This window comes from Dromiciops gliroides, chromosome X (genome assembly GCF_019393635.1).
Source record: "Dromiciops gliroides isolate mDroGli1 chromosome X, mDroGli1.pri, whole genome shotgun sequence".
Lineage (NCBI taxonomy): Eukaryota > Metazoa > Chordata > Mammalia > Microbiotheria > Microbiotheriidae > Dromiciops > Dromiciops gliroides.
The window spans coordinates 5,731,349-5,736,372 of NC_057867.1; the positions used below are offsets into that span (position 1 = coordinate 5,731,349).

Consider the following 5,024-nt stretch of genomic DNA (forward strand, 5'->3'; position numbering starts at 1 on the left):
GAATATCAAAAGAATCTATGAAAAAAGATGTGAAGGAAGTGTAGCCTAGCAGTACCATGTCTCAAACTGTATTATGAAGCAGTAATCATCAAAAGAATCTGGTACCAGCTAAGAAATGAAGTAGTGGATCAGTGCAATAGATTAGGTACATAATACACTCATAATCTAGTCTTTGATAAATGCCAAGTTCCAGGCTTTGGGGACAAGAATTCATTATTTGACAAGAATTGCTGGGAAAACTGGAAAGCAGTTTGGCCGAAACTAGACATAGATCAACATCTTACGCTGTACACAAAGATAAGGTCAAAATGGGTACCTGATTTAGAAATAAAGGGTGATATCATATGCAAATTAGGGGAGTAGGGACTAGTTTACCCGTTGGTTTATGACCAGACAAGAGTGAGGTCAAGTCCAGACTCATTTGGAAGCTATGCTTCATTCAGAAATGAATTTGGTCAAGTCAGTGCTTTGTAGCAGCTGTTTGAAGTCTGACCCCCTTCTCCCTAGGGATGGAGGTGGTAGAGGGGAAGATGTATTCCTTTGGGGCTTTGGTGGGGGATACATTTGCACTTCTGTACTTAGTGTTGTTTCTCCTTAGTTCCCCTTGCTTGTGAATTGCATTGAAATGAGGCTTATAAGTGATCAGTTTCATTCTCTCTTCCACAGTCATTGAAGTCCAGGAGCAAGACAAAACTTAAGACACCTGGAGATGGCCCAGGATGAAGTGGATGGATGAACCTGGCTTCTTCAATGCCTGAGCAAGCTCTAATTATTGTTCCGCAGTGCCCACCTCAGCCTCCTTCATGGCCTTTGGAACAGATTGTTCTCATCTGCTCACTGCACTGTGGAGAGTTGTCACATGCTTGCCGTAGATATCCCTCTAACTCACAAACGGGTTTGTTGGCTCCTTTCAACCTGGTTTAAGCCTGTCTGCCAAGACACTTTACCGGGGTGTGGTCATTGCACATGCTTCAGGTTCTTGGAGCCACAGGTGAGAGTTGGGTGAAGGTAGACCTTAAAAGTGGCTAAGCATCCCTGGGAAAGATTCAGTAAGCCCTCACCCCAGAGGTGCTAGTCCTCCTGAATGTACCCTGAATATACCCCCATATGCCCTGTTCTAAGTATATCTTCTCAGTAAATGTCCCTTGGTAAAAAAAAAAAAAAACTAATTGATACTAATCGTTTATCCGTGATATCTACTTGTTAAATTAATAGCAGGGGTGATTCCATGACTGCGATGGTGGTTTTCCCAGGGTGAGTCTTACCCATTGCACTCCGGATGGGCTGATCCCCATGATTTCCCCATAAAAAAGAAAATTAAAAACTAATTAACTAATTATTAATTAATAGCAAGACACAAATCTTTGGGTCAGGGGGCAGATAGGTGGTATATAGCTTGAACACTGGGACTGGAGTCAGGAAGACCTGAGTTCAAATTTGATTTCAGACATTTACTAGCTGTTTGACCCTGGCCAAGTTGCTTCACCCTGTTCACCTCAGTTTCCTCATCTGTAAAATGAGCTGGAGAAGGAAATGGCAAACTACTTTAATCTCTTTGCCTAGAAATTCCCAAATGGGGTCAGGAAGAATGGAACTCCTCAGAACAACAAAGACCAAATCTTTGGGTCAATCAACTCTATGGGGAGATAGAAATTATGGATTATCCTAAAATTGACTACAGAGACTTTCAAATGTAAGGGGGAGGCTCTTTCAAGTGCAAATGAAGCAGTCTACACCTAGGAAAGGGTTGGAGATTTGGAATTAGAAAAGACCAGCAGTGTTGAACTTGCCCCCAGGATATAGACCGAATCTTTACCTTTGTCCCTAAACCATGCATTTGTAAAAGAGTAAACTTGAATCAGAGAAATATAAACTGAGTAGTCTGAGTAACCAGGGTGAAGGGAGCCATCTCCCATCTAGGGAGAAATGCAAGGGACTGGTGCTAGCGAGCTGACAAACCTCTGAGTTACCCGCAGAACCCAAGGTAGTGGTCGCTCCCTTTGGAGACCCAAACTTCCAATACCAGTGCCAGTTAGGTGAGACCGGAGTGGGGGGTAGGGGGAATGGAGCTGGGGGGGGGGGTTTACACACATAAAGCGTTTTGCTATTCTTTTTTTTTTTTGCAGGGCAATAAGGGTTAAGTGACTTGCCCAGGGTCACACAGCTAGTAAATGTCAAGTGTCTGAGGTCGGATTTGAACTCGGGTCCTCCTGAATCCAGGGCCGGTGCTTTATCCACTGTGCCACCTAGCTGCCCCCATGTTTTGCTATTCTAAAAGCTCTAAGGTCCACAGGGAGAGGTGACTGAGCCAGTTCTTGGACCCAGGCCCTATGACTTCTGTGCTTACCACACTACTCACCTCAGGCCGGGTTTCTGGAGCACACACCCCAGGGTCTCCTTTCTGTGCCTCCACTATGACTCCTCCCAGCCCCTGCCTCTTTCTGTAGTCCTTGATCACCTCCAAACAAAGGAAAAGCATCTGAATTGAGTGATTTGTCCCTAGTAAGTGCTAACTGACTGATTCAGTGGCACAATAGCCAATGTCTCCTGGGCATCGCTTTTATCATTACTTAATCAGACCCCAAGCATGCATGGAGAAGTGCAGTGCCGCATTTAGAGACAAAGAACCTGGATTCAAATCCTGACCATTTACCTAATTAGCGGTCTGAGCTTCCCCATGAGCCTTGGTTTCCTCCTTAGTGAATAGGGAGGGTTGAAGGCGCTATTCTCTCAGGACTCATCCAGCCCCAAGTCTCTGTGTGAGACCTCCAACAAGGAAAGGCCTTTGCCCTGTGAATCTCTGATTTTTCATTGAACAGAAATACTGGGGAAGATTACTTCAATGACTGTATGTTTGGCTGTTGAGCTTGATTGAAAAGCTGCACAGCATAGAAGACTCATCAATGTGAGAAACAAAGCAAAGTGAATGAAGCAGGCCAAGGCTTGTGGGGCTGGGATCTCCAAGGGTCAGAGCCCTGGTGCCCTGTGCAATATATATACATTTTTTTTGTGGGGCAATGAGGGTTAAGTGACTTGCCCAGGGTCACACACCTAGGAAGTATCAAGTGTCTGAGGTCAGATTTGAACTCGGGTCCTCCTGAATTCAGGGCCGGTGCTTTATCCACTGCAGCACCACCTAGCTGCCCCCCTGAACAATAATTATAAGGAGGGTTGAAAACTGAGAATGGGAAGTGACCCAAACTGCAACTTCGAGTCACTTTGGCCATCAAAGTTTATGTGGAGAATTGTGGGCCAGAGTATCTGCTGATGACATAAGGGGCTTAGAGGCCATGATGGCAAGGTCCCTTCTGGGTTGAACATCCTCTAATACTGTAATCCGGGTGAGCTGACACGTGGCCTCTCCAGGCCTCTGTAAGAGAAGATGGATCAGAATAAAATATCTCTAAGGGACTCTGTCCCCACCGCCAGCCCCTGCAGGCCTCCCTGGGGCCTCCATGTTCTGGGACTCTACTCCCTGGAAAACAAAGGGCTTGTGTACTGCCCAATGGAGCTCCTCTGGGTGGCCTGGGCACATCCACTGAGGGAGAGTGGGCAGAGATGTGAAAGCAGCCCTGCTCAGGCCCACCTGTGGAGGTAAAGGCTTAGAACAGAAGGCTCTGGGAGGGATGGAAGTCCAGCCCTGCCTCCTGGCCAGGAGATGGGCCCAGCAGAACAGTGGTCAGAGACAGGCAGGCCTGAAGCTGCTCAGGCCCCAGCCCTGCCCAGCGCTGGGCAGGGGGGAGGGCTGGGGGCCAGGGCCCAGTGGGCTCTGAGATGCCTTGGCCTACTTTCTTCTTGATACAAAGAGCAGGGCTGCTGAGCCCCACGCTTCCTGCCAACCATGAGACTTCACTCCCTGCAGATTTCACAGGGACACTGGGTACGGACAATTGTTGCCACCCTGGCCCTCCTTAGCTGCTCCAGGGCTCAGATTTGTTACTCTGCCTTATCAGGGCTTGCTTGTCCCAGTCCTGGGCAGGGGAGGAGGAAGGTCCCTGACCCTGAGAACCCTTGAGAATGGCCAAACTGTCCCTGGCTTGGGGCTCTCCGATCCTTGGTTTGTAACACAGAGCAGCATCCTGACCTTCAAGGCTGGGGGGGCGGGGCAGGGGGGCTGGGCAGCAGGAGGGGGCCCGAGGAAGACCGCTCCAGGGGAGAAGGAAAAGGGGAGCAACAAAGGCTCAGGGGCAGCCTAGCCCTAGCCCCCAGTCATGGTTAAGCATGGCCTCTCACTGGGGCAGAAGGAGATGGCCTGACTGGACCCAAGGGGCCAGGTTCAATGAGGGAGAGGTCAGCGGGCCCAGCTGATGGAGGCCTGACACAGGCAGCCTAGGGAGCTGAGATGTGTTAGCAAAGAACTGAATCAGGTGGCAAGGATGGGGCACTGTGGCCTAGCTCACAGGCCCTTACTCAGATTCCCAGCTGGGAGGGACACCAGAGGTCCCCAGGGTCAACCCTATGACTTGGAGGAGGAGGAAGCTGAGGGAGGCCCAGAGAGAGGAAGGCCCCTTTGCCTAAAGTCCCACACCTAGTAAAGGTCTAGGTGGCCTTTGACCCCAGAGGAACAAGCAATCAGCAGGGTTGAGAAGCAACATGAGGCTGACCCAGACGCTGGGCTCTAGGGCTCTGAGGACAACTTGGCTGAAGGTCCCCAAGCACCTATGCCTGGCCCTGTGGCATTCCCCATTTCAGCAGTGACTTGGACCCCAAAAAGCCCAGATGCCAAGGTTTTCCCAGTTAGCAGATGAGCCACAGCTGGGAGGGGGAACCATCACTCTGCAATGACAGAGCCAAGATCCCCTAAGATCTGGGCAGCCTGGGAGATTGGGCTGAATCCAAACTGATGAAATGGACTGGATCAAAACGCAACTTAGGTTGGAGAAAACAACCTCAGCAGTGCAGGAGGGAGAGAGGGCAGTCCATCTGAAAAAGATTCAGTGATCTGAGTGGGCTACAAGCTCCCTGAGCATCCATCAGGAGTGAGGCCCAAAGTGGCCAAGACCTCTGGGGCTATGCTAATGGGC

The 5,024-nt window shown here is 49.7% G+C and overlaps 1 pseudogene; it reads left to right on the forward strand.

Annotated features, from left to right (window-relative positions):
- The first annotated feature begins 1,218 nt into the window (after positions 1-1,218).
- Positions 1,219-1,321, forward strand: LOC122734247 (annotated as a pseudogene).
- Positions 1,322-5,024: the final 3,703 nt, after the last annotated feature.